The 24,491-nt window shown below is 43.8% G+C and overlaps 1 protein-coding gene and 1 non-coding gene across 6 annotated transcripts in view; one reads left to right on the forward strand and one right to left on the reverse strand.

Annotated features, from left to right (window-relative positions):
* The window catches only part of UBAP1 (ubiquitin associated protein 1), an 82,220-nt gene that overhangs the window by 51,834 nt on the left and 5,895 nt on the right, over positions 1-24,491 (reverse strand). The window lies entirely within an intron of this gene.
* Positions 20,933-21,008, forward strand: TRNAV-AAC (transfer RNA valine (anticodon AAC)). The gene has a single exon. It is a non-coding gene; the product is annotated as a tRNA-Val (tRNA).

Below are 24,491 nucleotides of genomic sequence, written 5' to 3' on the forward strand. Positions count from 1 at the left end.
CTTGGTCGGCTGAAGGCCCACAGTCAAGGCACATATGAGAAGGCAATCAATGAACAACTAAGGTGTCACAACGAAAAACTGATGCTTCTCATCTCTCTCCGTTCCTGTCTCTATCTATCCCTCTCTCTGACTCTCTCTCTGTCCCTGTAAAATAAATAAATAAATAAATAAATAAATAAATAAATAAAATAAACCTGTTTAAAAAAAACTGGCCCTAGCCCTGGCCGGTTGGCTCAGTGGTAGAGCGTCGACCTGGCGTGCAGGAATCCCGGGTTCGATTACCAGCCAGGGCACACAGAAGAAGCGCCCATCTGCTTCTCCACTACTACTCCTCTCCTTGCTCTCTCTCTTCCCCTCCCGCAGCCAAGGCTCCATTGGAGCAAAGTTGGCCCGGGCACTGAGGATGGCTCTATGGCCTCTGCCTCAGGTGCTAGAATGGCTCTGGTTGCAACAGAGCAATGCCCCAGATGGGTAAAGCATCGCCCCCTGTTGGGCATGCCAGGTGGATCCCGGTTGGGCGCATGCGGGAGTCTGTCTGACTGCCTCCCCGTTTCCAACTTCGGAAAAATACAAAAAACAAAAAAAAAATTGACCCTAGCAGTGTATAGAGTGTCATCCTAGAGCACCAAGGTCACTGATTAGATTTCAAGGTCACAGGCTCAATCCCAAGAGCACAGGCTTGACCTTGAGGACACCAGTTCGAGCCCCAATCAGAGCATGTGTAAAAACTGATCAATAGATGTACAACTAAGTGGAACAATGAGTTGGTACTTATCTCTCCCTCTCCCTCCTCTTCTCTCAAATCAATGGGGAAAAAACTAACCCTAGAAGAGAAAGAAATCTAACCAGACCTGTAATCACTGAGGAAAGAGAAAAAGTTATCAAAGAACACTTGCCACATCCCTCCAAAAACAACCAACCTGACTCCAGTGAGATCTTAATGGTTCTAAAACATAAGAAGAGGCGGCAAGCCTGGCCAGGTAACTCAGTTGGTTAGAGTGACATCCCAATATGCCAGGGTTGCAGGTTTAATACCGGACAGGGCACTTACAAGAATCAACCAATGAATGCATTAATAAGTGAAACAACAAACTGATGTTTCTTTCTCTCTCTCTCTCTCTCTCAAAAAAAAAAAAAAAAAAAAGAAGAGCCTGACTTGTGTGGTGCGCAGTGGATAAAGACCTGGAATGCTGAGGTTGTCAGTTCGAGAACCTGGACTTGCCTGGTCAAGACACATACAGGAAGCAACTACTATGACTTGATGCTTTCTGCTTTTCGCCCCTCTTTCTCTCTCTCTCCCCTCTCCCTAAAACTCAAAATAAAATAAAAATAATTTTAAAAAAAGAAAAAAGGAAGAAAACCTGCTGTTTTTTGTTTTACAAAGTAAGCATGATATTGATGGCACAAAAGAGAAAAACTTCATATATAAATAGAAATAAAACTTGTCAAAATAAAAAGTGCAAATCAAGTTTAGTAGTACATTACAGAAACATTATCAGGTCCAAGTGGGATTTATTTCATGAACACAAGATACAGTAGTAGTTCCATATGAGGAATTTGCTGATAGAATTCACCATATATTACTAGATCTAAGAAGAAAGTCACATAGTAATCTCCATAACATGAGGTTAAAACAACAACAAAAATTTCTCTCAATACCAAAGCCAGAGAATGCTGCCTAATGGGGAAACTAAAGAAGGATTCCAGCCCTGGCCGGTTGGCTCAGTGGTAGAGCGTTGGCCTGGCGTGCAGAAGTCCCGGGTTCGATTACCGGCCAGGGCACACAGGAGAAGCGCCCATCTGCTTCTCCACCCCTCCCCCTCTCCTTCCTCTCTGTCTCTTTCTTCCCCTCCCGCAGCCAAGGCTCCACTGGAGCAGCCAAGGTTCCATTAGAGCAAAGATGGCCCGGGCGCTGGGGATGGCTCCGAGGCCTCTGCCTCAGGCGCTAGAGTGGCTCTGGTCGCGACAGAGTGACGCCCCGGATGGGCAGAGCATCGCCCCCTGGTGGGCGTGCCGGGTGGATCCCGGTCGGGCACATGCGGGAGTCTGTCTGACTGCCTCCCCGTTTCCAGCTTCAGAATACAAAAAAAAAAAAAAAAAAGATTCCCACTAAGTACAGTAGTAACAAGACAAAGATGTCCATTACTATCAAATTATTTAACACTAGATTTTAAAAAGTAAAAAGTATAAAGTCAGAAAAGAAACTGTTCAAGGAAAATACTACCTACAAAGCTACTGAAAATATAAGAGAATATAATAAAGTGTTTCTAAGTACAAAATTAATATTCTGAAACAAACAGCCTTCATATGTATATACAATGACCACGTAAGAAATCTAATGGAAACATACAATGTACCACAAGAGTTAGGAAGTAAAACTAGCCTAACCAGGTAGTGGCACAGTGAATAGAGCACTGAACTGGGAAGCTAAAGGCCCAGGATGGAAACCCTGAGATCACCAGCTTGATCATGGGCTCCCCAGCTTGAGCGTGGAGTCATCAGCTTGAGCATGAATCAGAGACATGACCCTATGGTCACTGGCTTGAGCAAAAAGATCACTGGTTTGAAGCCCAAGGTCGCTGGCTTGACAAAGGGGTCACTGGAGCCTCCAGTCAAGGCATGTATAAAAAACAATCAATAAACAAATGAAATGCCACAACTATGAGTTGATACTTCTTAGCTCTCTCCTTTCCTTTCTCTCTAAAAAAAAAAAATCTAAAAACTTAAAATGTAAATGAAGAGCTTGACCAGGTGGTGGTACAGTGGAAAGCGCGTCGGACTGGGATGCCGAAGACCCAGGTTCGAGACCCCAAGGTTGCCAGCTTGAGCGCAGGCTCATCTGGTTTGAGCAAAGCTCACCAGCTTGGACTCAAGGTCACTGGCTCGAGCAAGGGGTTACTCAATCTGCTGAAGGCCCACGGTCAAGGCACATATGAGAAAGTAATCAATGAAAGGTGTCACAACGAAAAACATGATTGATGCTTCTCATCTCTCTCCGTTCCTGTCTGTCTATCCCTCTCTCTCTCTCTGTAAAAAAAAAAAAAAAAAAGTAAATGAAGAAAACTAAAGGTCTACTGAAAGACATAACAAAGACTTACACAATTGGAAAAACATGATAATCCTTGGACACACACATCATCACTAAGATCAATTCTCCCCCCTGACCTGTGGTGGCGCAGGCAATTTAGTGGATAAAGCATTGAGCTGGAATGATGAGGTCGCTGGTTCAAAACCCTGGGCTTGCTAGATCAATGCACATATGAGAAGTAACTATCAAGTTGATGATTCCCACAACCACTTCTTTCTCTCTCTCTCTCTCTCTCTCTCCTAAAATCAATAAATAAAATCTAAAAAAAAAAAAAGGAAAAGGTCCAATCATCTCCTAAATTGCTATATAAATTTGGCAAGATGCAAATAAAAATTGAAGTATTCTGCTTCTGTTTTTTAAACCGGAAATGCAAATTCTAAAATTCAGATGGTAATCACAACTATGCAACAACAGCCGAGAAAACTCCAATGAAAATCATGAAGGCAGACTAGCCTATCAAATGTTAACATATGCCAAGTAGTGGCACAGTGGATTGAGCATCAGACTGGGATGCAGAGAACCCAGGTTTAAAACACCCAGGTCAGGCCCTGGCCGGTTGGCTCAGTGGTAGAGCGTCGGCCTGGCGTGCAGAAGTCCCGGGTTCGATTCCCGGCCAGGGCACACAGGAGAAGCGCCCATCTGCTTCTCCACCCCTCCCCCTCTCCTTCTTCTCTGTCTCTCTCTTCCCCTCCCATAGCCGAGGCTCCATTGGAACAAAGATGGTTCGGGTGCTGGGGATGGCTCCTTGGCCTCTGCCCAGGCGCTAGAGTGGCTCTGGTCGCGGCAGAGCTACGCCCCGGAGGGGCAGAGCATCGCCCCCTGGTGGGCAGAGCGTGGCCCCCTGGTGGGCGTACCAGATGGATCCCGGTCGGTGCATGCGGGAGTCTGTCTGACTGTCTCTCCCCGTTTCTAGCTTCAAAAAAATACAAAAAATAAAAAATTAAAAAAAAAAACACCCAGGTCATAAATAAATAAATAAATAAATAAATAAATAAATAAATAAATAAATAAAATACCCAGGTCGCCGGCTTGAGCACAGGGTTGATGGTTTGAGCGTGGGATCATAGACATGACCCCATAGTCGCTGGCTTAAGCACAAAGGACACTGGCTGGAAGCCCAAGGTCGCTGGCTTGAGCAAGGGGTCACTTGCTCTGCTGTAGTCCCCTAGTCACAGCACACATGAAAAAGCAATCTACAACTAAGGTGCTATTATAACAAAGATCTGATGCTTCTCATCTCTCTCCCTTCCTGTCTGTCCCTATCTCTCCCTCTCTCTGTTTCTGTCACACACACACAAAAAAAGAGCACTACGGATAGTTAATAAATGTTTGGGTTCTGGTCTCACTGATTCCATTAATATGGAATGGTGTGGAGCTAATCAAAATCTCTGAAAAAAAGAAAAGCAAAAAACATTCCAAGCTTCTGTAAAAAAAAGTCCTGGAGTAAATGATCTCTGACCAACCTTTTCAGAATTAAGGATATAGATTTTTTTTTTTTGTAACTATGAACTTCAATGTTTTTTATAGTCTTACATTCTTAGCCATGAAGGTACATAAACACATGTAATCAATTTCTGAGTCTATGACTCAGGAAGTATACACTGCCCACGCCCATTTTTTTTTTTTTTTTAAGCGAGAGTAAGACAGAGCAACAGAGAGAAAGAAAGACAAGAAGGGAGAAAGATGAGAATCATCAACTCCTGGTTGCGGCAATTTAGTTGTTCATTGATTGCTTTTCATAGTGCCTTGACTAGAGGATTGGGGGTGGGGGGCTCCAGGCAAGATAGTGACCCCTTGCTCAAGCCAGCAACGGTGGACTTAATTAAGCTGGTGAGCCTGTGCTCAAGCCAGATGAGCCCACACTCAAGCCAGTGACCTCAGGGTTGCAAACCTGGGTCCTCAGTGTCCCAGATCAGTGTTCTCTATCCACTGCGCCTCCACCTGGTCAGGCCACACCTTTATTTTTTTAAAGGAGAAGAAAATGCTTACTATTTGACACTAATTAACACTATTTCATCTACATGTAGCCAATACAATATAATTAGTGAATTCAAAACACAAAGAAGCTAACTAGAGGCTATTAATCTGACCTGAGAGAAGTAATCAGAAACATAAATTTTCTGTTCTTCCAGCAATATTCATTCTCAATTAAGTACATATTCTGACTGTTCCAGTCATATGAAATCTGAATGATTTTTCCCACATAAACAAAGAAGTAACGTAAGTAACAGCCTTGCTCACCATTCTTGAGAACTCATACCCACAGGGAAACATTGTGCAGTACCAGGATACCAAAGACTGCCTCTCATATGTGCCTTAATGGGGGTGGGGGGGTATCAAGCTGAGCCATGACCCGTTGCTCAAGCCAGAGACCTTGGGATCATGTCGATGATCCCACACTCAAGCCTACAAGCCCATGCTCAAGCTGACAAGCCCATGCTCAAGGTGGTAACCTCAGGGTTTCGAACCAGAAACCACTATGTCCCGAGTTGACACTCTATACACTGCACCACCACAAGTCAGGCGTAATGAACCGATTCTTCAAAAACACAAAATACCAAAGCTCACCCAAAAATAAATAAATAGCCTCAATAACCCTATATTTATTAAAGAAATTAAATTTGTAGTTAAAAACCTTTTCATAAAGAAAACTCGGGGTTCAAAAATGGCTTTACTGCTAAAATCTACCAAACATTTAAGGAAGAAATAATAACACAAACTCTTCTGGAATATTAAAAAGGAAGGAATAATTCTCATAATTTTATAAGACAAATATTAAACATTATCTTTTTTTTTTTTTTTTTTTACAGAGACAGAGAGAGAGTCAGAGAGAGGGATAGATAAGGACAGACAGGAATGGAGAGAGATGAGAAGCATCAATCATTAGTTTTTTTCTATTACGACACCTTAGTTGTTCATTGATTGCTTTCTCATATGTGCCTTGACGATGGAGCTACAGCAGACCGAGAAACCCCTTGCTTGAGCCAGCGACCTTGGGTCCAAGCTGGTGAGCTTTTGCTCAAACCAGATGAGCCTGCGCTCAAGCTGGCAACCTCGGGGTCTCGAACCTGAGTCCTCCACATCCCAGTCTGACACTCTATCCACTGCGCCACTGCCTGGTCAGGCTTAAATATTATCTTGATACCAAAACAGCCCAAGATATTATAAGGAGAGAAAACAACAGAATAATTATCCCTTATGAACATAAATGCAAAAATCCTTAACAAAATTTTAGCAACTCAAATCCAACAATATATAAAAAGCATACTATATATCATGATGAGTTCAGGGTTTTCCTAGGAATGCTGATTAATTAAATATATTAAATTATTTTAAAATATCAATGTAATATACCATATTAACAAACTTAAAAAAAGAAAAATCATATGATTACCTCAATAGACACTGAAAGGACATAACAAAATCCAGTACACATCCCTCAAAAACTTTCAGCAAACTAAAAATAGAAGGGAGCTACTTCAACTTGATAAAGGGCATCTATAAATAATCCACAGTTTATGATAAAATACTTTCCCTTAAGTTCAGAAATAAGGTAAGGAGCCTGACCTGTGGTGGCGCAGTGGATAAGGTGTCAACCTGGAAACGCTGAGGTTGCTGGTTCAAAACCCTGGGCTTGCCTGGTCAAGGCACATATGGGAGTTGATGCTTTCTGCTCCTCCCCCCTTCTCTCTCTCTCTCTCCCCTCTCTATAATGAATAAATAAAATCTTTAAAAAAAATAAATAAAAGAATGTGTATTTAAAAAAAAAAAAAAGAAAGAAGGTAAGGATGTCCACTTAAATCATTGTTATTAAACACTGTATTAGAAGTTCTAGCCAGTGCACTAAGACAAGAAAAAGTAATAAAAGGTATCCAGATTGGAAAAAGCAAGTAATAGCCATCTTCTTTTCAAAGACAACAGTAGGGAATCACACATTTAAGCTTGAACCCTCTATGACTTGGATTGGGGAACTTGAGTTAAAAGACCTGAGCAGGCCCTGGCCGGTTGGCTCAGTGGTAGAGCATCGGCCTGGTGTGCAGGAGTCCTAGGTTCGATTCCCAGCCAGGGCACACAGGAGAAGCGCCCATGTGCTTCTCCAGCCCTCCCCCTCTCCTTCCTCTCTGTCTCTCTTCCCCTCCCACAGCCAAGGCTCCATTGGAGCAAAGTTTGCCCGGGCGCTGAGGATGGCTCTGTGGCCTCTGCCTCAGGCACTAGAATGGCTCTGATTGCGGCAGAGTGATGGCCCAAGATGGGCAGAGCATCGCCCCCTGGTGGATCCCAGTCGGGCGCATGCGGGAGTCTGACTGCCTCCCCGTTTCCAGCTTCGGAAAAACACACACACAAAAAAAGACCTGGGCAGCCTGATCTCTGGTGGCGCAGTGGATAGAGTAGACCTGGGGCCCTGGCCAGTTGGCTCAGCGGTAGAGCATCAGCCTGGCCTGCAGGAGTCCCAGGTTCGATTCCCGGCCAGGGCACACAGGAGAGGAGCCCATCTGCTTCTCCACCCCTCCCCCTCTCCTTCCTGTCTCTTTCTTCCCCTCCTGCAGCCGAGGCTCCACTGGAGCAAGATTGGCCCGGGTGCTGAGGATGGCTCCAAGGCTGCTGCCTCAGGCGCTAGAATGGCCCTGGTTGCAACAGAGCAACACCCCAGATGGGCAGAGCATCGCCCCCTGGTGGGCATGCCAGGTGGATCCCAGTCAGGCGCATGCGGGAGTCTGTCTGACTGCCTCCCCATTTCCAACTTCAGAAAAATACACACACACACAAAAATCATTTATAATAACACCAAAAATTATGAAATAGGGATATATCCAACAAAAAATTGCAAAGCCTGTAAGTTGAAAACTGAAAAGACCATTCAGCTACTGTTACAAAATACCAAAAACTGGGTGGGTTATAAACAACAGAAATATATTATTTTTCATTATTCTGGAGGCTAAGAAGTCCAAGATCAAAGCACCAGCAGATTTAGGGCCTGGTAAAAAGCCTGCTCCCAGGTTCAGTGACAGCTATCTTTTTCATTCTAACCTCTTAAGACCATGGAAGGGGCAAGGAAATTCTCTTGCACCTCTTTTATAAGAGCATTATTCCCATTCATAAAGGTTCCTCCCTCATGACCTAATTACCTTATAAAGGCCCTCCAAATACCACCACCTTGGGAACTAGATTTCAACATATAAATTAGGGTGCAGGTGGGGACTGAATAAATTGTCTATAGCAAACACCTAAATATATACCATGTTCATAAGCTGTAACACTCAATATTTTTAAGATGTCAATCCTCCCAAATTGATCTACACATTTCATACTCTCAAACAAAATCCGGCCAGGCTTTCTGTAAATACTTTGACAAGCTAAATTCTAAAATTCACAACAATGCCAAGGACGACCTAGATAACCAAAACAACTTTGACACACTTCCTGATTTCTAATTTTATTCTACAGCTACAGTTATCAGACAGTGGGATATTGGCATAAACATAGACAAACAGATCAACAAAATAGAACAGAGTCCAAAAGTATAGACCAACATATATATGGACAAACTATTTTTAAGCTACAAAAGCAATTTAGAGAAAGGGTCATCTTTTCAACAGAAGGTATTAGAATATCTATATTCAAAAAAATAACCCTCTCACATTATATAGAAAAAAATTCATTGAAAATGGACCACAGACTTTGTAAAATCTAAAACTATAAAACTTCTAGACGAGAACATTTAGTTATATGTGAACTCTAAAAGAAACCAAAACAAACGATTTTGGTTTGGAGGGGGTTAGGGTATGTAGAACAAAAACGGAATTCTATGGAATGTAACCTCACAGGTGATCTGATCATAAATTCTTCACTGGGCAAGTCATGATGGGCTAAGCATATAACTTCTTTAGTAAAAGGCCTAGTTTGCCTTAAGCAAGCCCTGTCCTTTGTTTCTGTGCACCTAGGTTACCAAGCTTTGATATGTCCCCTTCTAAAGCTTTCCATCCTCAAGAGAGCACATAATCTACATTATCCTGAAATCTGATCCCACCTTGCTTTTTCTCAAGTAAACTTACCATCCTTTTCCATCTCAAATGCATAAAAGAAACTACAAACTACTGTTCTTCAAAGCATTCTTCTTGGTCTGTTGAGATCTTGCTTCTAGGTATGTCCTCTGACTCAAATACACTTTCTTAAAAATTCTCTACAGAGCCCTGGCCAGTTGCCTCAGAGGTAGAGCGTCGGTCCAGCGTGTGGAAATCCCGGGTTCAATTCCCGGTCAAGGCATACAGGAGAGGCGCTCATCTGCTTCTCCACCCTTCCCCCTCTCCTTCCTCTCTATCTCTCTCTTGCTCTCCCACAGCCAAGGCTCCATGGAAGCAAAAGTTGGCCTGGGTGCTGAGGATGGCTCCATGGCCTCCACTTCAGGAGCAAAAATGGCTCCGGTTGCAGTAGAGCAAGGCCCCAGATGGGTGGAGCATCGCCCCTGGTGGGCATGCCGGGTGGATCCCAGTCAGGCACATGCGGGAGTCTGTCTGTCTGTCTGCCGCCCCCTTCCCCTACTTCTCACTTCTCTGACTCTCTGTCTCTGAAAAAAATAAATAAATAAAATTTAAAAATTAAAAAAAAAAGTGAAGGAGAATAACTACAAACTTCTGGTTCGACTGGAGCCCCTGGGTCAAGGCACATATGAAAAAGCAATCAATGCACAACTAAGATGCCACAACAAAGATGATGGTTCTCATCTCTCTCCCTGTCTGTCCCTCTCTTTCTGTCTCTCTCTCTCTTGCTCACTAAAAAAAAATAAAAATAAAAATGGAGATAATTCATTTACCTAATAAAGAATTCAAAGAAATGATCATAAGGATGCTTACCAAACTTGAGAGTGGAAAAGAAAAACTTAGGAAGAACATCAACAAAGACTTAGAAACTGTAACAAAGAACCAAGTAGGCCCTGGCCTGTTAGCTCAGTCAGACCATCGTCTCAAAACACCAAAGTTGCGGGTTCAACACCCAGTCAGAGCGTACACAGGAGAGACCAATAAATGCATAACTAAATGGAACAACAAATAAATGCTTCCCCCCCCCTCTCATTCCCTTCCTTTATCTCTAAAATCAATCAATAAAAAAATTTTCTAAAAAGAAATTGAAGCGGCCCTGGCCAGTTGGCTCAGTAGCAGAGCACCACTAGCACATGTGGAAGTCCGGAGCTCAATTCCTGGTCAGGGCACACAGGACAAGAGACCATCTACTTCTCTCCCTTCCCTCTTCTTTCTTTCTTTCTTCCTTTCCTTCCCCCTTCCTCCTTCCCTCTTCCCCCTTTCCTTTCTTTTCCTTTCCTTTCCTTTCCTTTAGCCATGGCTTGATTTATGCAAGCACATAGGTCCCAGGGACTGAGGATGACCCTGTCAAGCCTCCACCTCAAGTGCTAAAAATAGCTAGTTGCAAGTGGCCCAGATGGGCAGAGAGCATCAGCCCCAGACGGGAGGTTGCTGGGTGGATCCTGGTTGAGGCACATGTAGCAATCTGTCTCTATGTTTCCCCCCCCTCACTTAAAAAAGAAAAGAGGCCCTGGCGGTTGGCTCAGTGGTAGAGCGTCAGCCTGGCGTGCGGAAGTCCCGGGTTCAATTCCCGGCCAGGGCACACAGGAGAGGCGCCCATCTGCTTCTCCACCCCTCCCTCTCTCCTTCCTCTCTCTCTCTCTCTCTCTTCCCCTCCCTCAGCCAAGGCTCCATTGGAGCAAAAGATGACCGGGGCTCTGGGGATGGCTCCATGGCCTCTGCCTCAGGCGCTAGAGTGGCTCTGGTCGCAACAGAGCATCGCCCCCTGGTGGGCATGCCGGGTGGATCCCGGTCGGGCACATGCGGGAGTCTGTCTGACTGCCTCCCCATTTCCAGCTTCAGAAAAATACAAAAAAAAAAAAAGAAAAAGAAAAAAAAATACAAAAAAGAAAAAAAAAAAAAAAAAAAAAAAAAGAAAAGAAACTGAAGCAATAATTTTAAAAACTCTCAACAAATAAAAGTCCAGAACCAGATGGCTCCACAGGTGAATTCTACCAAACATTCAAAGAATAACTAATACTTACCCTTCTTAAACTATTTCAAAAATTGAAGAGAAACACTTCCAAACTTATTCTTCAAAGCCAGCATTACCCCAATACCAAAACCAGATAAAGACATTACAAAAAGAGAAAATTACTGGCCAATATCCTTCAACATAAACACAGATGCAAAAATTTTCTTCAAAAGATTAGCAAACAGCCTGACCAGGCAGTGGCGCAGTGGATAGAGCATCGGACTGGGATGCCGAGGATCCAGGTTCAAGACCCCAAGGTCACCAGCTTGAGCACAGGCTCATCTGGTTTGAGCAAAAGCTCACCAGCTTGGACCCAAGGTCGCTGGCTCCAGTAAGGGGTTACTTGGTCTGCTGAAGGCCCGCGGTCTAGGCACATATGAGAGAGCAATCAATGAACAACTAAGGTGTTGCAATGCGCAAGAAAAACTAATGATTGATGCTTCTCATCTCTCCGTTCCTCTCTGTTTGACCCTGTCTATCCCTCTCTCTGACTCTCTCTGTCACTATAAAAAAAATAAAATTAAAAAATAAGAGAATTTTTGCCTGACCTGTGGTGGCGCAGTGGATAAAGCGTCAACCTGGAAATGCTGAGGTTGCCGGTTCGAAACCCTGGGCTTGCCTGGTCAAGGCACATATGGGAGTTGATGCTTCCAGCTCCTCCCCCCTTCTCTCTCTCTGTTTCTCTCTCTCCCTCTCTCTCTCCTCTCTAAAAATGAATAAATAAAATTAAAAAAAAAAAAGAAGCAGCTACTACAAGTTGATGCTTCCTGCCCCCCCATTCCTCGCTTTCTCTCTCCTCTCTCTAAAATCAATAAATAAAATCTTAAAAAAAAAATAAAATAGCCTGACCTGTGGTGGTGCAGTGGATAAAGCATCGACCTGGAAATGCTGAGGTCGCCGGTTCAAAACCCTGGGCTTGCCTGGTCAAGGCACATATGGGAGTTGATGCTTCCAGCTCCTCCCCCCTTCTCTCTCTCTGTTTCTCTCTCTCCCTCTCTCTCTCCTCTCCAAAAATGAATAAATAAAATTAAAAAAAATAAAATAAAATAAAATAAAATAAAATAAGAGAATTTTTGCCTGACCTGTGGTGGCGCAGTGGGATAAAGCGTCAACCTAGAACACTGAAGTCGCTGGTTCGAAACCCTGGGCCTGCCTGGTCAAGGCACATATGGGAGTTGATGCTTCCTGCTCCTCCCCCTTCTCTCTCTCTCCCTCCCTCTCTCTCTCTCTCCTTTCTGAAAATTGAATAAAGTCTTAAAAAAAAAAAAAGAATTTAAAAAATTAGCAAACAGAATTCAACATTAAAGCAATTACACAACACGACCAAGAAGGATTGATCTCAGAGATGCAGTGATGGATCAACATCTGTAAATCAAGCAAAGTGATATTATATCACATTAACGAAATAAAGGATATAAACCATATGATTATCTCAATACATTAAAAAAAAGCATTTGAAAAGTCCAACATCCTTTTATGATAAAAATTCTCAACAAAGTAGATATAGAAGGAACATATCTCAACATGATAAAGGTTATATATGATAAACCCAGCTAATATTACACTCCTAGCCACAGCCACCAGAAAAGGAAAAGGGCATCCAAACCAGAAAGAAGTAAAACTCTATTTCCAGATGACATAATACATATATAGAAAATCCTAAAGAATCCACCAAAAAACTATTACAACTAACAAATTCAGTAAAGCTGCAAGATACAGGATAAATATGCAGAAACCTGTTGCATTTCTATACATCAATAACAAATGACCAAAATGTGAAATTAAAGAAATCCCATTTACTATTCCATCAAAAAGCATAAAATACCTAGGAACAAATTAAACCAGAGTTGAAAGACCTGTACTCTGAAAACTATAAAACAGTGAAGAAACGCCCTGGCCGGATAGCTCAGTTGGCTAAAGCATCATGCCAAAGCACAGAGTTGCTGATTTGATCCCGGGTCAGGGCACATACAGGAACAGATCTATGTTCCTGTCTTTGTCTCTCTCACCCTTCCTCTCTCATTAAAATCAATAAAATAGCCCTGGCCGGTTGCTCAGTGGTAGAGCGTCGGCCTGCGTGCAGGAGTCCCGGATTCAATTCCCGGCCAGGGCACACAAGAGAAGCGACCATCTGCTGCTCCACCCCTCCCCCTCTCCTTTCTCTCTGTCTCTCTCTTCCCCTCCCGCAGCTAAGGCTCCATTGGAGCAAAGTTGGCCTGGGCGCTGGGGATGGCTCCATGGCCTCTGCCTCAGGCGCTAGAATGGCCCTGGTTGCAACAGAGCAATGCCCCAGATGGGCAGAGCATTGCCCCCTGGTGGGCGTGCCGGTGGATCCCAGTCGGGCACATGTGGGAGTCTGCCTGACTGCCTCCCCATTTCCAACTTCAGGAAAAAAAAAAAATTTTTTTTTTAATCAATAAAATAAACATTAAAAAATGGATATGGAGAACCACTAAGGCCTCCATCTTCTCAAGCTGGCCTTGTTAAAAAAACAAAAAAGATAGTGAAGAAAGAACTGAAGCCTGACCAGGCGGTGGCGCAGTGGATAGAGCGTCGGACTGGGATGCGGAGGACAAGGGTTCGAGACCCCGAGGTTGCCAACTTGAGCACGGGCTCATCTGGTTAGAGTAAAAGCTCACCAGCTTGGACCCTTGCTTGCTGGCTCGAGCAAGGGGTTACTCGGTCTGCTGTAGCCCCATGGTCAAGGCACATATGAGAAAGCAATCAATGAACAACAAAAGTGTCACAATGCACAACGATAAACTAATAATTGATGCTTCTCATCTCTCCATTCCTGTCTGTCTGTCCCTGTCTATCCCTCTCACTGACTCGGTCTCTGTAAAAAAAAAACAAAAAACTGAAAACAAACAAATACATGGATATACATAAACTTTGCTCATGGATAAGGATTAATGTGAAAATATCCCTACTACCTAAAGCAATATACAGAATAAATGCAATCCCTATTAAAATACCAATGGCATTCTGTTCAGAATTAAAACTAATCCTAATATCTATATGAAACCACAAAAGACCCAAATAGCCAAAGAAATCTTAAGCCCTAGCCAGGTTTTTCAGTCAGAGCATTGTGCCCAAAACAACAAGGTTGCAGGTTCGATCCCCATCAGAACACACATGGAAGCATGATTAACTGGAACAACAAATGAATGATTCCCTTCCCCCTCCCCTCTCTCTCTCTAAAAATCAATAAATTCAAAAAAAGAAAAAATAGGTCCTGGTTGGATAGCTTAGTTGGAGTATTGACCTAAAAGCTCGGTTGCTGGATTGATCTTGTCAGGGCTCATACAGGAAGAATTTGATGTTTCTATCTCTCTGTCTCTCTCTCCTCACCTCTCTCTAAAAAAAATAAAATAAAATATAAATGAAAATAAAAAAGAATGAAAACTTGACATTTGTGATAGCATGGATGGACCTAGAGTGTATTATGCTAAGTGACATAAGTTGGAGAGTGAAAGACAAATAGTATATGATTTCACCATTATATGTGGAATCTAAAAAACAAAATAAACAAACTAACAGAAACAAACTCAGAGATATAGAGAACAAACTGATGGTTGACAAATGGGAAGGGAGTTGGGGGCTGGTTGAAAAATGTGAAGGCATTAAGAAGCACAAATTAGCAGTTACAAAATAGTCACAGGAATGTAAAGTACAGCTTAAAGAATACAGTCAATAATATTTTAATAACTATGTGTAGTGTCAAGTTGGTGCAATTTCTTAAGTTACATAAATATCTAACCACCACATTATATCACACATCTGAAACCAATATAATATTAAATGTCAACTGTAATTAAAAAATATATAAATGTTACTGAGAATTTCTGGATAAAATGCAGTACAATAGCTCTAGAAAATAAGCCTACTATTAGTTGACAGTGGAAATTATAGTTCTAATGAAGCATTATGTTGAAAACTTTCTATTTTCAAAACTACATATGTTGAAGCCTAATGTAGTTTTCAAAATACCACTATATGCATATATTATCTCATTTGAACCTCGTATGTTATACAATATAAGCAGTTATTTCTATCCTCATTTTATAAATTATGAAGTTTTGGGCTAAAAGAAATGGTCACTTTTTAAATGGGAAACCAGAACTAGAATTTTAGATCTTTCAACTCACTGTCCAGAGTTCCACTACAATACAATCAAATTTGATTAGTGGCAAAAACCAGTAATCAAAAAGCTTATAATTAGCCTGATCTGTGGTGGCGCAGTGGATAAAGCGTCGACCTGGAAATGCTGAGGTCGCCGGTTCGAAACCCTGGGCTTGCCTGGTCAAGGCACATATGGGAGATGATGCTTCCAGCTCCTCCCCCCTATCTCTCTCTCTCTCTGTCTCTCTCTCCCTCTCTCTCTCCTCTCTAAAATGAATAAATAAAATAAAAATTAAAAAAATAAATAAAAATTTAAAAAAAGAATTGTTTGCCTAATTCTAAAATAAAATAAAAAAAAGCTTATAATTAGGTAAGAAAGAGTCCACAAACTTCATATTACAGAAAAATAAGAACCTTATTATTCAAAGTACGGTTCTGAGACCATCAAAATAACGTGGAAGCTTGTTTAGAAATGGACAATCTCAAGCCTACCAATAACTACTATCAGAATCTGCATTTTTACCAACATCTCTAGATGGGCTATATGCACACTAAAATTTGAAAATCACTGATCTAGAATAGCACTGTCCAACAGAATTTTTTTTTAAAGCAAGTATGGTGGAGGCAGACAGGGACAGACAGAAGGGAGATGAGAAGCATCAACTCATAGTTGTGGTATTTTAGTTGTTCATTGTTTTCTCATATGTGCCTTGACTGGAGGACTCCAGCCACACCAGTGACCCCTTTGCTCAAGCCAGCAACCTCGGGCTTCAAGCTAGCGACCTCTGGGCTCAAGCCAGTGACCACCAGGTCATGTCTATTACCCCACGCCCACACAAGCCGGCAATCTCGCACTCAAGCTGGTAAAACTGTGCATAAGCTGGTAAACCAGAGCTCAAGTCGGATGAGCCTGCGCTCAAGCCGGAAACCTCAGGGTTTCAAACCTGGGCACTCAGCCTGACTAGGTGGTGGCAGAGTGGATAGAGCGTCAGACTGGGATGCAGAGGACCCAGGTTCAAGACCCCAAAGTCGCCAGCTTGAGCAGGGGCTCATCAGCTTGGACCCAAGGTCGCAAGGGGTTACTCGGTTTGCTGAAGGCTCATGGTCAAGGCACATATGAGAAAGCAATCAATAAACAACTAAGGTTCGCAACGAAAATCTGATAATTGATGCTTCTCATCTCTCTCCATTCCTGTCTGTCTGTCCCTATCTATCCTTCTCTCTGACTCTCTCTGTCTCTGTGTAAAAAAAAAAAAAAAAAAAATCCTGGGCCCCCAGCAGCCAGCCATCCCGAGGCTCTATCCACTGCGAAACCACCTTCTCAGGCCCAACCGAACTTTCTATGATGTAGAAAATGTTTTATATCTGAACTATGTGGCTACTGTACTACACAGGACATAGCAAGAACAACTCAAATTAGAACTGTGCCTAAATATAATTAAGCTTTCATTACCCTAAAATGTACACTCTTTCAGTAAGTATATAATACATACAGACCAAAATAAATTTCTTTACAAAGACCCAACTTAAAAAGTATAGCCTAGAGGCCTGACCTGTGGTGGCGCAGTGGATAAAGCATCGACCTGGAAATGCTGAGGTCGCCGGTTAGAAACCCTGGGCTTGCCTGGTCAAGGCACATATGGGAGTTGATGCTTCCAGCTCCTCTCTCCTCTCTCTCCCTCTCTGTCTCTCTCTCTCCCCCTCTCTCTCCTCTCTAAAAATGAATAAATAAAAAAAATAAACTTTAAAAAAAAAAAAAAAAAAGTATAGCCTAGAGCCCTGGCCAGTTGGCCCAGTGATAGAGCATTAGCCCAGCATGTGGAAATCTCAGGTTCAATTCCCGGCCAGGGCATACAGGAGAAGCAACCATCTGCTACTCCACTTTTCGCCTCTCCTTTCTATGTCTCACTTCCACTCCTGCAGCCAAGTCTCCACTGGAGCAAAGTTGGCCCAGGTGCTGAGGATGTCTCCATGGCATCCACCTCAGGCACTAGAATGGCTCCACTTGCAACGGAGCAACACCCCAAATGGGCAGAGCATTGCCCCCTAATGGGCAAGCTGGGTGGATCCGGTCAGGCACATGTGGGAGTCTGTCTCTCTGCCTACCAGCTTCTTACCTCAGAAAAATACAAAATAAATAAATAATAAGTATAGCCTAGAAACATTTGAAGTAAGCCCTACACACATTACTGGCTACATTATAGAAAGTACATTTTTAAAGGACTCTCACTTTAATAATCTAACAACAATTTTGTTTAATACACCAAGGTGGTGGGTTCAATCACAGGTCAGGGCAGAACCAATGAGTTAATGTATAAATAAATAGAACAACAAATCAATGTTTCCCTCCCTCTCCCCCACTCTGCCCCTCTCTCTAAATCAATAATAAACAGAAATTTTATTTATTTATTTTTTTTTTTTTATAAAGTTGGAAACCGGAGGCAGTCAGACTCCCGCATGTGCCCGACCGAGATCCACCGGGCATGCCCACCAGGGGGCGATGCTCTGCCCATCTCGGGCGTTGCTCTGTTGCAACCAGAGCCATTCTAGCGCCTGAGGCAGAGGCCATAGAGCCATCCTCAGCGCCCAGGCCAACTTTACTCCAATGGAGCCTTGGCTGCAAGAGAGGAAGAGAGAGACAGAAAGGAAGAAGAGGGGGAGGGGTGGAGAAGCAGATGGGCGCTTCTCCTGTGTGCCCTGGCCGGGAATCGAACCCGGGACTCCTGCACGCCAGGCCGATACTCTACCATTGAGCCAACCAGCCAGAGACAGAAATTTTAAAAAATAAAAAAATAGCCTGACCAGGTGGTGGCACAGTGGATAGAGCGTTGGACTGGGATGCAGAGGACCCAGGTTCGAGACCTCGAGGTCACCAGCTTGAGCGCGGGCTCATCTGGTTTGAGCAAAAGCCCACCAAGCTTGAACCCAAGGTCGCTGGCTCCAGCAAGGGGTTACTCGGTCTACTGAAGGCCCGTGGTCAAGGCACATATGAGAGAGCAATCAATGAACAACTAAGGTTTTGCAATGAGCAATAAAAAACTAATAATTGATCCTTCTCATCTCTCTCCATTCCTGTCTGTCTGTCCCTGTCTATCCCTCTCTCTGACTCACTCTCTGTCTCTGTAAAAAATAAATAAATAAATAAATAAATAAATAAAATTAAAAAGAAATAGGCCCTGGCATGTTGGCTCAGTGGTAGAGTGTCAGCCCGGAATGTGGAAGTCCTGGGTTTGGTTCCTGGTCAGGGCACACAGAAGAAGTAACCATCTGCCTCTTCACCTCTCCCGCTCCCCCTTCTTTCTGTCTCTCTCTTCCCCTTCCACAGCTATGGCTCAAATGGGTTCCAGCAAGTTGGCCCCAGGCACTGAAGATGGCTCCATGGCCTTGCCTCAGGCACTAAAATAGCTTGACTGCAGGCCCTGGCCGGTTGGCTCAGTGGTAGAGCATCAGCCTGGTGTGCAGGAGTCCCAGGTTCGATTCCCGGCCAGGGCACACAGGAGAGGCGCCCATCTGCTTCTCCACCCCTCCCCCTCTCCTTCCTCTCTGTCTCTCTCTTCCCTTCCTGCAGCCAAGGCTCCACTGGAGCAAAGTTTGCCCAGGCGCTGAGGATGGCTCTGTGGTCTCTGCCTCAGGCGCTAGAATGGCTCTGATTGTGGCAGAGCGACGCCCCAAGATGGGCAGAGCATCGCCCCCTGGTAGGCATGCCGGGTGGATCCTGGTCTGGCACATGCAGGAGTCTGTCTGACTGCCTCCCCGTTTCCAGCTTTGGAAAAATACAAAAAAATAATAAAATAAAATAAAATAAAATAAAATAAAATAAAATAAAATAAAATAAAATAAAATAAAATAAAATAAAATAGCTTGACTGCTGAGCAACAAGCAGCAGCCCCAGATGGGCAGAGCATCACCTGGTACGGGACTTGCTGAGTGAATCCAGGTTGGGACGCATGCACGACTCGTCTCTCTGCCTCCGTGCCTCTCACTTAATAAAAAAAATTAAATAAAAATAAAAAATGAAATAAAACAAAAACAAATCTCTAAAATGTTTCCCCATCAGCCCTTTCACAATCCACAATTATTCTTGATAAAACCCAACACTGTAAGAACTAGATATCAAAAAAAAATCTTTACACATATATCGGTAGAAATGCTAAATGCTCAGACTGAGTGATTCATTATGAACTGTATCTAATACTGTCCATACAAGAAGACTCTCACTTCAAAGCCACATTATTAACATTGTGTAAAATGCACACCTCAATCATAAATCAGTTGGTTTTCCAATTTTGAAAAATATATGTAACCTGTATATATAATAGCTCAAGTTGCTTTTAAAACCATCTGGCCCTGGCCTGACCTGTAGTGGCGCAGTGGATAAAGCGTCAACCTGGAAACGCTGAGGATGCCAGTTCAAAACCCTGGGCTTGCCTGGTCAAGGCACATATGGGAGTTGATGCTTCCTGCTCCTCCCCCCTTCTCTATCTCTCTGTCTCTGTCTCTGTCTCTCCCCTCTCTATAATGAATAAATTAAAAAAAAATCTTTAAAAAAAAACAACAAGCATCTGGCCCTATAATTCCAAAGACAGGACCAATGCAACTCCTGAGAAGTTTTTCTTACTAATCAAATACTAGAACAAATGTCAGATATCATGCCACATTACAGATGGATATACTACTGTATTTATTAAAATAGCATGTCTAGAAAAGGATTTCCTAAATACAGGGGTGGGCAAAGTAGGTTTATAGTTGTTTGTATGGAAAAAGATATTCAGGTTATAATTACAATAGCTTTATTAACTGTTGTGTTTCACATACTCACAACTATAAAACTACTTTTGTCCACCCTGTATGATACAAACCATGGGGGAAATAAGACTGAAAATTCAGTTCATTAAAAGTACAGCCTGACCAGGCGATGGCACAGTGGATAGAGCGTCAAATTGGGATGCGGAAGACCCAGGTTCAAGACTCCAAGGTCGCCAGCTTGAGCGCGGGCTCATCTGGTTTGAGCAAAGCTCACCAGCTTGGACCCAAGGTCACTGGCTAGAGCAAGGGGTTACTCGGTCTGCTGTAGCCCCACGGTCAAGGCACATATGAGAAAGCAATCAATAAACAATTAAGGTGTCGCAACGAAAAACTAATGATGGATGCTTCTCATCTATCTCTGTTCCTGTCTGTCTGTCTCTGACGCTCTCTCTGTCTCTAAAAAAAATTTAAGGCCCTGGCCGGCTGGCTCAGTGATAGAGCGTCGGCCTGGCATGCAGGAGTCCCAGGTTCCATTCCCGGCCAGGGCACACAGGAGAAGCGCCCATCTGCTTCTCCACCCCTCCCCCTCTCCTTCCTCTCTGTCTCTCTCTTCCCCTCCTGCAGCCAAGGCTACATTGGAGCAAAGTTGGCTCCAGCGCTGAGGATGGCTCTATGGCCTCTGCCTCAGGCGCTAGAATGGCTCTGGTTGCAATAGAGCAACGCCCCAGATGGGCAGAGCATCACCCCCTGGTGGGCATGCTGGGTGGATCCCTGTCGGGCGCATGCAGGAGTCTGTCTGACTGCCTCCCCGTTTCCAACTTCAGTAAAATACATTGCTGGTCAAGACACATATGGGAGTTGATGCTTCCTGTTCCACCCCCCTTCTCTCTCCTCTCTAAAATGAATAAATAAAAAAAATCTTAGGCCCTGGCCGGTTGGCTCAGCGGTAGAGCGTCGGCCTAACGTATAGAGGACCCGGGTTCGATTCCCGGCCAGGGCACACAGGAGAAGCGCCCATTTGCTTCTCCACCCCTCCGCCGCGCTTTCCTCTCTGTCTCTCTCTTCCCCTCCCGCAGCCAAGGCTCCATTGGAGCAAAGATGGCCCGGGCGCTGGGGATGGCTCTGTGGCCTCTGCCTCAGGCGCTAGAGTAGCTCTGGCCGCAACATGGCAACACCCCGGAGGGGCAGAGCATCGCCCCCTGGTGGGCAGAGCTTCGCCCCTGGTGGGCGTGCCGGGTGGATCCCAGTCGGGCGCATGCGGGAGTCTGTCTGACTGTCTCTCCCTGTTTCCAGAAAAATGAAAAAAAAAATCTTAAAAAAAAAATGAAAAATATTTAGAGGAGAGGCCCTGGCCGGTTGGCTCGGTGGTAGAGCGTCGGCCTGGCGTGCGGAAGTCCCGGGTTCGATTCCCGGCCAGGGCACACAGGAGAAGCGCCCATCTGCTTCTCCACCCCTCCCCCTCTCCTTCCTTCTGTCTCTCTCTTCCTCTCCCGCAGCCGAGGCTCCATTGGAGCAAAAGATGGCCCGGGCGCTGGGGATGGCTCCTTGGCCTCTGCCCCAGGCGCTAGAGTGGCTCTGGTCGCAACAGAGTTACGCCCAGGATGGGCAGAGCATCGCCCCTGGTGGGCATGCCGGGTGGATCCTGGCTGGGCACATGCAGGAGTCTGTCTGACTGCCTCCCCATTTCCAGCTTCAGAAAAATACAAAAAAAAAAAAAAAGTACAAACTTTTATCACCAAAATACCATGATCCCTGACCAGGGATCAAACCAGCAACCTCAGTGCATCAGGACAATGCTCTAACCAACCGAACTATCTGGCTAAGGATAAAGAATTCTTAAAAGCTGAACCAGGCAGTGGCACAGTGGATAGAGCTTCGGACTGGGACACATAGGACCCAGGTTCAAAACCTCAAGGTTGCCGGCTTTAGTGCGGGCTCATCCAGGTTGAGTGCAGGCTCACCAACTTGAAAGCACAGGGTTGCTGGCCTGAGCGTAGAATCATAGACAGGACCTCAGAGTCACTGGCTTGAGCCCAAGGTTGCTGGTTTGAGCAAAGGATCACTCATTCTGCCGTAGCCCTCAAGTCAAGGCACATGAGAACGAAATTAATGAACTAAGGAGACGCAGGAGCCACAACAAAGAATTGATGCTTCTCATCTCTTTCCCTTCCTGTCCATCTGTCCCTATCTGTCCCTCTCTCTGTCACACAAAAAAAGAAGAAAATCTTAAAAATCAGCCTGGTCAGATAGCTCAGTTGGTTAGAGCATCTCCCCCAAGCACAAAGGTTGCCAGTTCAATCCCCAGCCAGGGCACATACAGGAACAGATCAATACTCCTGTTTCTCTCTCACTCTCTCCCTTCCTCTCTCTAAAATCAATAAAATAAAAACATTAAAAAGAATATTTTTAATCAATCAGAAAAAGAACTCAAAATAAAAATAAGCACAAAACTCAACAGAAAGCGCATAAATGGGCAATGAACATCTGAAAAATGATGATCAATTTCAGGAAATGTTAATAAAAATACAATAGATACTGTTTCAAACCCACTAGATTAGAAAAAAAATTAAGAGTCTGACAATATCAAGTGTTGGGGAGGAAGTGAAGCAACCAAAACACACACTGCTGCCTCCTGACTCAGTAAGAACAATATTCATGAGTCAACTCAGTGACTCAAAAACTGTAAGTGCTTGGTAAACAAAAAGCAACTAATAATGACCAACCCAGAATTCACAGAACATGTTCAGAATACTGTCAAATATAAATTTTGGTCCTTAATGAGCTGGGTCCAACCTGACTCAGCAATACATTTAAGAAACTTTTAGTCCCTTATACAGTTTCTCTAGTTTGTTAAGCACAAAACATTCAAGTATTCATTTTCTCCTAGAATACTGATGATATCTTTTTTTAATTTTTATTTACTGATTTGAGACAAACATCGATTTATTGTTCCACTTATTTATACATTCATTGGTTGATTCCTGCATGTGCCCTGACCAGAGATGCAACCCACAAATTTGGCATATCAGGATGACACTCTAACCAACTGAGCTAACCAGCAGGGCTGATGACATCTTAATTGACTAAAATTTTAATTTTTCCATTGATTTGAGAGAGGATGCAGAGAGAGAGAGAGGGACAAAGAGAGAGAAAGAGGGAGGGGGGGGAGAGGGAAAGGAGAAGAAAGGAGAGGGGAGGAGAGGGAAGGTAAGAGGGTGAGAAAGGGGAGGAGGGGGGAGGGAGAGGGAGGGAGAAGGAGGGAGAGGGAAAGAGGGAAGAGGAAGGAGGGAGGGGGAAGGAGGGAAGGAGAAGGAGGGAGGGGGAAGGACTAAAGGGAGAAAGTAGCATTAACTTGTTCCACTTAGCTGTTCCATCTAATTTCATACTCACTGGTTGGTTCTCATCCCTGCCGGACAGATGTCAAACCCATGACCTCTGGTGTACCAGACTGATGCTTTATTCACTGAACCAACCACTCAGGGCCAACTATAAGTTTAATGAACTACTTATCATTCCAGTTCCACTAAAATTTCAATAAGAACACATAGTTTTAAATGCCATTACTTTGCCCTGGCCAAATAGCTCAATTGTCTGGAGTTGTCTAGGTCCGTTGTCCAGATGTGCCAGGGTTGCAGGTCAGAGCAAGTGTGAGAGCAAGTGTGAGTCAATGAATACGTGAATGAATAGAAGGGCAGGCTGATGTTTTTCTTTCACTCCCTTCCTCTCTCTAAAGCCAATCAATAGCCTGACCAGGCGGTGGTGCAGTGGACAGAGCGTCGGACTGGGATGCAGAGAACCCAGGTTCGAGACCCCGAGGTCGCCAGCTTGAGCGTGGGCTCATCTGGTTTGAGCAAAAGTCTACCAGCTTGAATCCAAGGTCGCTGGGTCCAACAAGGGGTTACTCGGTCTGCTGAAGGCCCGCGGTCAAGGCACATATGAGAAAGCAATCAATGAACTACTAAGGTGTTGCAAGCGCAATGAAAAACTAATGATTGATGCTTCTCATCTCTCTCCGTTCCTGTCTGTCTGTCCCTGTCTATCCCTCGCTCTGACTCACCCTCTGTCTCTGTAATAAATAAATAAATAAATAAATAATAAAGACTTAAAGCCAATCAATAAATTTGTTTTAAATAAAAATAAATGCCATTACTAAATTCCATGAAAATAACTGGTGCTTTATGTTAAATTTACTCAATAGGAATTAGAATGACCCTGTGACCACCTAAGAGGGGCATTATGATGTAACAGATGCAGTATGGGCATTAAAGTTGGACAAATCTGAGTTCAAATTCAGATTCTACCATTTTATAGCTGTAACCTTAAATAGCTCAACTTCTCTGATCCTCACTGCATATAACAACCTTCATACCTAATCAGACTACAAGGATTAAGTGAGGTAATGTAAAGTGCTTAACAATGCCTAGCTCAATAGCATAGACTCTGTGTTAGCACCTTTCCCTGTGTAAATCTTGCTACCTTGGAT

This window comes from Saccopteryx bilineata, chromosome 2 (genome assembly GCF_036850765.1).
Source record: "Saccopteryx bilineata isolate mSacBil1 chromosome 2, mSacBil1_pri_phased_curated, whole genome shotgun sequence".
Classification (NCBI taxonomy): Eukaryota; Metazoa; Chordata; class Mammalia; order Chiroptera; family Emballonuridae; genus Saccopteryx; species Saccopteryx bilineata.